This window comes from Saccopteryx bilineata, chromosome 6 (genome assembly GCF_036850765.1).
Source record: "Saccopteryx bilineata isolate mSacBil1 chromosome 6, mSacBil1_pri_phased_curated, whole genome shotgun sequence".
In the NCBI taxonomy this organism is placed as follows: Eukaryota; Metazoa; Chordata; class Mammalia; order Chiroptera; family Emballonuridae; genus Saccopteryx; species Saccopteryx bilineata.
This window is the reverse complement of record NC_089495.1, coordinates 71,139,391-71,149,218: the sequence shown is the minus strand read 5'-3', so window position 1 is coordinate 71,149,218 and position 9,828 is coordinate 71,139,391. Positions and strand designations below refer to the sequence as shown.

The 9,828-nt window shown below is 41.2% G+C and overlaps 1 pseudogene; it reads right to left on the bottom strand.

Annotated features, from left to right (window-relative positions):
• Positions 1–402: 402 nt before the first annotated feature.
• On the bottom strand, positions 403–4,552 carry LOC136309313 (ralBP1-associated Eps domain-containing protein 1-like; annotated as a pseudogene).
• Between the last annotated feature and the right edge of the window lie 5,276 nt (positions 4,553–9,828).

Genomic DNA, 9,828 nt, shown 5'->3' with positions numbered 1-9,828 from the left:
TTGAGCTGGGTTGGAGGTTATTTGCACCTCTTAGATTTATTTCACATATGAGATTTTTTAATTCCTATCGTATTTACAAAAGATGGAATTTGGTGGACATAAAAGTTTCTATATTCCAAGTAAGTCTTCCACATAATTAGGATCTGAAGTATAATGACAACTTCAATTCTAAAATAAGGGTCTATATGACATTTAAGCATTGCTTAATTTTTTTAAGTCATCCTTTTATTGTTGAAATTAAAAAATAAAAGATACTTAAATACAATGGTGAACAAATAGGGCAAAAAGAGAATCATAAAATTTAATGTCAAACTAAATAGTGAGCTGAATGTTTGGATCTCTGACAGGCTCGAACCCAAAACTGCTTAGAAATGAGTATGTTCACAGTTAACGGCAATTGGCTTATAGGTGAGAGAATGGTCGAAGTTGTTCCAATTGAACTTCCAGAGAAATTCTCTCCTCAAGAACATCCTTTAACTGGTGGAGCAATTCACTATTCAACCTGGCCAAAACCGTGTTGGTTTCCTTATTGCATCTAATTGATGCCTGAGTAGCTTTCTTAGCTTTCTCAACAGGCCTAGGAATAGAAGCAGTGGCGCAATAACACCAGCTACGACACCTGCCTTTTGTGTATGTTCATCAACTTCTGGCCTTCACTCATCTTCTGATTTTAATCTTCTTCGAACGTGCCTGGGTCATAGAGCAAGAGGTGCTGTACCTTTGCTCACATTGGTGGGAGCACTAGCGCCTGTCTTTTTTTCCATTTCATTATGTTCTGCCAACTCAAAGAGAACTTGCAGGGTCAGAAGCTTTTTCAACTGGCAGGATTCTGGATGTTTCTCAGCTTCATCGTCTTTTCCTTCATTTACATTTGATGCAGCAAATACTTCAAATGGACTGAAATCGGCAAAATTGGGTTGTTCTGGTTTCTGCTGAGGTGAGGTATTAGTGAGAGTTATTAAGTCATCAGCATTCACTGGACGGTGCTCTATGGCAGTGGTCCCCAACCCCCGGGCCGCGGACTGGTACCGGTCTGTGGGCCATTTGGTACCGGTCCACAGAGAAAGAATAAATAACTTACATTATTTTTGTTTTATTTATATTTAAGTCTGAACTATGTTTTATTTTTTAAAAATGACCAGATTCCCTCTGTTACGTCCATCTAAGACTCACTCTTGACGCTTGTCGTGGTCACGTGATACATTTATCCGTCCCACCCTAAAGGCCGGTCCGTGAAAATATTTTCTGACATTAAACCGGTTCATGGCCCAAAAAAGGTTGGGGACCACTGCTCTACAGGACCAGGAGCTGTGAGGGTTACATTGTTCCCTATCTGTTCTGGGTCTGAAGTAAAAGAGTCTGAACTATGTTAACCATCTGATACAGTATTTCCAGAGGCAAATTTCACTTACCAATTTATCTTACTTTCTTCTCAAAGGTCAGATGTTTTCACAAGTAATGGGTTAGTGGGATTAGTATGACCATTGCCAGTTCCTTTAAGTTCCATTTCCTGCATATGGGCTTTGCTTGGAGTCACACAAATGGGAACTGGATGAGCAATAGCTGTATCAGGATCAGTTGCAATGTTAGAATCAAACTGCGTCCGAGTTCGTGAGCTTGAAGAGCGTGTGCTGAATGTCTCCCACTGCTCACTGCTCTGATTCATCTCCGGCCAAGTCTGCTTTGGTGACGGCATTGATGGTGACTTGCTTGGAGGTGCTTCTGCAGAAGAACCTGAATAATCTACCTCACCTGTCTGATCACCAACGTCTGCTGAATCTTCCAAATCAATCAGTTTGGGCATTAAACTTTCAGGTGGGGGAGGGTCTGGGAAGTCACAGCCATTCCTCCCAGCAAATACCAGATGAAAAGCAGCACAAAACTCATCCAGTGACAATCCTCCATCTTTATCAAAGTCTGAGAGTTCCCAAATGTGAAAAAGTTCAAGAATAGAAAGTTTTGATTTTGTAAAAAAAAAACAACTCTTTAGCTACAGATCCTGGAATAAATTCGTTTAGATCAGGCTGAATGGTTTTAAATTTATTTACATAATACTGTCTTTGTTCATCTGTTATTTTCCAGGGAGCATCATAACTACTGGATTACCTGTGAATTGCTCTGACAGTCGTAGCCGATGCTACAGTTGGTACCGTTGTCTGGTGCTGGGCAGAAGCAGGACATATGGTTAAAAGAGCAGTGGTTGGTGGAGTAGCTGCAAAACTGACCCATTTTCTGGAGGTGGAGAATGCCCTGACCACCCTGCCTCGCCAGCAGAGAGCCTGACTATGCTTCAGGAAAGGGAGACCAAAAGGCCTGGGGCCTGCAGGGGCCTCTCACTCTTTCCTCCACCCGGAGGGCATTGTGGTTCCTCCCCGTGTGCACACGTGGTTGGGACTGCTGTGGTGAAATCACAGGAGAGGCAGGTTTCCGTTGACCTGCAGATGTCCGAGATCGACGGCGTCAGGGCTTATGGATGGCTTCTCCACTCGCCCCGGTGCGTCCGGGTGGTGGTGGTGGAGTTACATCAGAACACGACCCTTGACTTTCAGAACCCGAAGGCTATGAGGCCGCGTGGCAAGTCGAGCCGTCCGCTCCTCTCCACCGCCGGACCCTGTTGCTCGTGCACACCCCGCCTGCGAGGTCCTGCACAAAGCATTGTTAAATTGCTTTTAAAAACTGAGTATTTTAACAAAAGTAATAGTATCATATAAGCACAAAACTCACCAAATGTGTACAGGGGTCCCCAAACTTTTTACACAGGGGGCCAGTTCACTGTGCCTCAGACAGTTGGAGGGCCAGACTATAAAAAGAACTATGAACAAATCCCTATGCACACTGCATATATCTTATTTTAAAGTAAAAAAAAAAAACACAAAATGAGAGCAAATACAATATTTAAAATAGAGAACAAGTAAATTTAAATCAACAAACTGACCAGTATTTCAATGGGAACTACGCTCCTCTCACTGACCACCAATGAAAGAGGTGCCCCTTCCGGAAGTGCGCTAGGGGCAGGATAAATGGCCTCAGGGGGCCGCATGCAGCCCGCCGGCCATAGTTTGGGGACCCCTGACTTACAACATTTCATAAAATTATTTTTTTTAATCAATAAAAGCTAAAAAAGAGGCCTTGGTTCTCTCTATAGAATGGAGTTTGCCAAAATCATGAAATAACATAAAGATTTAAGTGATGTGTCCATTGTTTAGAATATACTTCCTCAACTCTGAGAACATAAAATGACCTTTGTGTCTTGGAATTAATCAGATTCTGAAAAATACCTGCAGTTCTGCCCATAAAAAGCCTTCCTTACCTCCTTCTTATAGGGTTTTGTTTTGGGTTGGTTTTTTTGTTTTTTGTGTGTTTTTTTGTTGTTGTTCAAGATAGTAAACAGCACTGAAAATTGATAACAAATCAAACCAGCCTAATTTACAGTCTCAAAATTAACTGACATCACATTAAACAGATGATCAACCATCACAATTACCATAGCAGTGTTTATTTTGTAGATCATATTTCGTAGTCTCTGAAATGTCAAATATGCCTCCCACTGAGAGGCAAATGTGGATATACGGATGCGTGCCTGTCATCAACATGAAGAAGATGGAAAGCAAAGTTCCAAGGATTCATTACAGAACTAATCCTTCCTAAAATTCTGATTCCACAAGGGAATTGATACGGGAAGGTTCCGGTTATTGATTACTGACATAGGAACTGGAGTTCCTTATTGTTTTAACCAAATGACATTTCAGATTTGAAAGTCTGTGGCCTCCAAATAAAGGACCTGACGTTCATTTACATGTGCTTTATTCAAACTAACAATACATAGTCTCTTCCGACCAGAAACAGACTGGGAACTATCACCTAAAAAGTTGTATTCCTTTTACCACATTAAAGAGCAAAAGGCCACAAACATGTTCATTAATGATTCTGAAAATCTCTTTGAAATATATAACCCTTTTAGAATAATGATGGGAAATGTTATCAGAGACCTCCACGCTGATCACTCATCCCAAGCCCTTAAACGTGCCTTTGCTTTTTGGCTTAGCCAACCCCTGCCACCCCAGCCTACTCCAACCATACACACACTAAAAAGTACCTGTGAATGTGTTCAGCCATGACACACTGACTTCTTCCAGCAATCACACTGCCAATCCATCTTGCCTTGCTCGCAGTTACAAAATGCCAAGGCACTAAGTGGGAACAATGGCTCCCCTCAGACTCCTTGTGTCTATGTCTTCACACTGTGTGTGAGGACAATAGCACAGTTTTCTCTCTTTGAAGGGCTCATAGTTTATGTGCAGAAGCAGCAACCAAACAGACAATCGCCAGATGATAGCTGAGTACTAAGAGAGAAGCAGGAGGCAGGAGCAGAGGGAAGGAAGGTGCTCACTCCCGCTTGGTTGGAGGCAACAGATGAGCATGGCCTTGGAGGTTCAGGAGCAGAGGCACCAACAGGGGCCAAGGACAACATTGCAGCCCAGGAACAAGCATCCGAATAGCTCGGCACTGCCTGCAAGCACAGCGCTCTCAGAAACCCATACGTGGGTTCCATGTAACTGAGGCCAGAATGCGTTGGTAGAGAATGTAAGATGAGGCTACAAAGATGAGTTTTAGAAATAAATTACAAAGGGTCCTGTATGCTGAGTTAAGGAGCTTGGATTTCATCTTCTAGTAAACAGAAAGCCATTCAGAATTTTTAAGAGAATATAGTCCTAGAAGTTTCAAAATTAATCTGCTTCTCCATGTTTTACCACAAATTCACCTAAACAGACTCAGAAAATGCCCTTATCTCCATTTCAGAGTTGATAGGAGGATTCACTCACCAACACAAATTCCTCTAGTGACCTTAAATCAAGAGCCCATAAAAAGAGAATACCCAAGTGACGTCACGGAAATGGCGCCGTGAGCAGCGCGTCCGACAGCTCTCCCCTAAATCACAACAAATTTATCAACTAGAAACAGAAAAATTTATCCTCGGAGCATTCCGGAGTTCCACACAAACTGAAAGCAAAAGGACTGTTATCACTTGAATCTGAGAGACGAGGGTGTGGAGGAAGCTACCGCAGCGACGCTTGCATTCAAGCCGCGAGGGAGTGCGCCTGCGGTGAGTCAGCCCATATACTTGGGAACCGCGAGCCGCCGCGAGCGGCCGATGTGAGCCGCCACCGCGAGCGGCCGCCACGAGCAGCCGCCGCGAGCCCCCGCGAGCCCCCGCGAACCGCCGCGTGCGCCCGGTCCGGTTGAGCACCGCTGACATTCCCAGCGGCCCGCACACTGCGAGTGGGGGTCGCCGGCCACCGGTGCCCGGAGCGCCCCATTCGCGCGCGTGCCTTGGGCATTCCACGCGCCCAGGGTGCCCTGCTGGCCCGCACACCCAGGGGGCTCCATTATCCTGCGCCTGGTGCGGTCCAGCCGCCAGCGGCGGGCGAGCGGGAGAGGCTTGGGAGATTCTCTCCATGGGCGGGGCACCTCACCCAGCCATTCAAGCTAACAATCAAGCGTTGGGGGAGGGGCGCGCGCAGGCAGCCTAAAATACCTTCGGAAGCACAGCTGCGACCCAATCACTGAAATTAGCTTAACCCATAAAATCTGCGCACCCTCGGCTCTAATTGATAAGATCTCTCTCAGTTCAGCGATCCAAGACAAGAGGCGTGATATTTTTTAGTGCCTCTCGCTAAAGGGGCGGGGGCAACTTCTGATTGATAGAGCCTCCATATTCAGGGATAAACGCTAACAAGAAGGACTTGGCAGATAATACGGTCTATAGTACACTAGTCGTAAGCAGAGACTAGTGCCTCTTCTTCCCTGCAAAAACAGGCTACAAAGTGTGGAAAGCCTGGGTTGAGAGGTCCAACTAAATGATAGGCGCTGAACAGTCACCTTGACAACAATTGACTCCCACCCCCGCCTGATTACACTGGAGGCCCTGACTGTCAGAGCCTTTCCCAAAGCCTTGCACTGAGTGGGGATAGAGTGGGGATTTCCCAGCTCTTTGAGCCTCTTACTCCCCAGGCAGAAGCAGTTGCAGCCTTATAGCTGGATCACCAGGCTGCTAATTCAGAAAGGGGGAACTAGGAGAGAGAATCCAGGAAAGCAAACTCTCTCATCGTTGGACCCTGCAAACGCCAACAAGCCTTGACTTCCAGCAAGACTAAAGCCAATTATATGACATTGCCATAGAATCCCATCAACTGCAAATCCCTACCTAAGAGTGACACAGGGGCAGAGCCTGGGGTACAGAGTCACCGACCAGGAAGAGGGAGAAAAAAGAAAAAGGAAGAAGTTAACCTCTCAAAATCAAGAAAAACCCACAGACTTTACAACTTGATCCACTAATTTTTTGTTGTTGTTGTTGTTGTTTGTTTCTTCTATCTTTTTGCCTTTATTTCCTCCACCTCGGTCCTTCTATTCTCTGCCCATCTTATGCTTCCCCTTTCTTGAACTACACTACCCATGAGTGTTGCATTTTATTTTTCTTCTTCATCCTCACCCTCCTTTAAGGTTATACTCCAAAACACTTAACTCTCACTCTCTCCTCTTTTGTTTTGTTTTTTTTTTGTCTTGCTTTATTTTGTTTTTTTCTCTTCCTATTTTATTTCTTCCTTTGTTTTTCTCTTTTTCTTATTTTTTCCTTTCTATTTGTTTTTTTTTTTCTCATTTTACTTTCCTCCTATATAATCCTCAATCACGAACAAATTAGTTAATTTGGGACTCAAGGCTTTTTTTTGGCTTTATTTCTCTTTTTTGCTTTTGTTTTTATTTTTTTTTTCTCTTGTTTGTTTATTTTTGTGGCATTTTGGGTCCTCCCAACCCAAGGTCTCCATTGTATTTAGTCTTCGCTCCACTTAATACAACAGATTTTTACTTATTATTTTTATTTTTTCTTCTTTATTATTCTTTTTTGGTCCTTTTTTCTGGTTCCCTCTTATCCCTCTCATTATATCTCTTAGTTGACCATTACTTACAAGCAAATCATCTTATGCTTGTCTAAGATTTTCTTCCTTTTTTTTTTTTTTTTTTTTTGCATTTAGTAAGTCCCTACTCCCTTTTTTTGCCCCTTGAACTCTTCACCCCAAATCAGGCCCTCCATTATAGGCACGATATTTCCCTGAGGAGGGGAGAGGAAGGAAAGAGAAGAGAGAAAAAAAGGGGGAAATAATAAATTATTACTGGTTTTTTTGTGTGTGGGGTGTTTTACCTTTTTTTTTTTTTTTTTTTACTTTTTACTCTTTATTAATTCTAATTAGTGCTATCAATAAGACCACCCTCAGATGCCGATAAGAAAGAAGAAATCGAATATTATGGATACAAAAGAAAGAGAGGTAACACAAATAGATGTGGAAAAATCTATGGAGAAAAGACTTAACATATTGGAAGCCTTGGAGCTAAATGACAGAGAATTTAAAATAGAAATCTTAAAAATACTCAGAGATATACAAGAAAACACAGAAAGGCAATATAGGGAGATCAGAAAACAACTCAATGAACACAAAGAATATATTACCAAGGAAATTGAAACTATAGAAACAAATCAAACAGAAATGAAAAACTCAATTCACGAGCTGAAAAACGAGGTAACAAGCTTAGCTAACAGAACAGCCCAGATTGAAGATAGGATTAGTGAAATAGAAGACAAACAACTTGAGGCACAACAGAGAGAAGAAGAAAGAGACTCAAAAATAATAAAAAACGAGAAAGCCCTACAGGAATTGTCTGACTCCATCAGAAAGAATAACATAAGAATAATAGGTATATCAGAGGGAGAAGAGAAAGAAAATGGAATGGAGAATATACTCAAACAAATAATAGACGAGAACTTCCCAAGCCTGTGGAAGGAACTAAAGCCTCAAATTCAAGAAGCAAACAGAACACCAAGTTTTCATAACCCCAACAAACCCACTCCAAGGCACATCATAATAAAGATGACACAAACCAATGACAAAGAAAAAATTCTCAAGGCAGCCAGGGAAAAGAAGAGTACAACATATAAAGGAAGGCCTATTAGATTATCATCAGATTTCTCAGCAGAAACTCTACAAGCTAGAAGAGAGTGGACCCCAATATTTAAAGCCCTGAAAGAGAGGAACTTTCAGCCAAGAATACTATACCCATCAAAGCTATCCTTCAAGCATGAAGGAGATATAAAAACATTCACAAATACAGAAAAGATGAGAGAATTTATCAACAGAAAGCCCCCACTCCAGGAAATACTAAAGGGGGTTTTCCAACCAGATTCAAAGAACAAAAGAAAACAACACCACAAGTAACAGCTCCACCAAGAACACAATAAAACCAAACTTAAACTGTGACAACAAAGGAAAAAAAGGGGGGAGAGGATGGAGATTAACAGTAGCAAAGGATGATGAAGTGCAGAAATACTTATAAGATAGGGTACTACAATGAATATGGTAGGTACCCTTTTCATTACTTAATGGTAACCACCCTTAAAAAAACCACCACAAAAACACTTGACTTAAAAAAGGTAGCAACAGAGGAAAGAAGTATGGAACACAAACAAACAAAAACAAATGATAGAAAAACAAAAGAGAAGAATCAAACTAGATACAAAACTAACAGAAAGCAATTTATAAAATGGCAGTAGGGAACCCACAAGTGTCAATAATTACACTAAATGTAAATGGATTAAACTTACCAATAAAAAGACACAGAGTAGCAGAATGGATTAAAAAAGAAAATCCAACTATATGCTGCCTACAAGAAACACATCTAAGCAACAAGGATAAAAACAAATTCAAAGTGAAAGGCTGGAAAACAATACTCCAAGCAAACAACACCCAAAAAAAAGCAGGCGTAGCAATACTCATATCTAATAATGCTGACTACAAGACAGAAAAAGTACTCAGAGACAAAAATGGTCATTTCATAATGATTAAGGGGAAGTTGAATCAAGAAGACATAACAATCCTTAATATATATGCACCAAACCAAGGAGCACCAAAATATATAAGACAGCTACTTATTGACCTTAAAACAAAAACTAACAAAAATACAATCATACTTGGAGACCTCAATACACCGCTGACGGCTCTAGATCGGTCATCCAAACAGAGAATCAATAAAGATATAGTGGCCTTAAATGAAATACTAGAACACCTGGATATGATAGACATCTACAGGACACTTCATCCCAAAGTGACAGAGTATACATTTTTCTCTAGTGTACATGGAACATTCTCAAGAATTGACCATATGTTGGGCCACAAAGACAATATCAACAAATTTAGAAAATTTGAAATTGTACCAAGCATATTTTCTGATCATAAAGCCTTGAAACTAGAATTCAACTGCAAAAAAGAGGGGGAAAAACCCACAAAAATGTGGAAACTAAACAACATACTTCTAAAAAATGAATGGGTCAAAGAAGAAATAAGCGCAGAGATCAAAAGATATATACAGACAAATGAAAATTAAAATACGACATATCAGAATCTCTGGGATGCAGCAAAAGCAGTAATAAGAGGAAAGTTCATATCACTTCAGGCCTATATGAACAAACAAGAGAGAGCCGAAGTAAACCACTTAACTTCACACCTTAAGGAACTAGAAAAAGAAGAACAAAGACAACCCAAAACCAGCCGAAGAAAGGAGATAATAAAAATCAGAGCAGAAATAAATGAAATAGAGAACAGAAAAACTATAGAAAAAATCAATAAAACAAGGAGCTGGTTCTTTGAAAAGATCAACAAAATTGACAAACCCTTGACAAGACTCACCAAGGAAAAAAGACACAGGACTCAAATAAATAAAATCCAAAATGAAAGAGGAGAGATCACCACAGACATCATAGATATACAAAGAATTATTGTA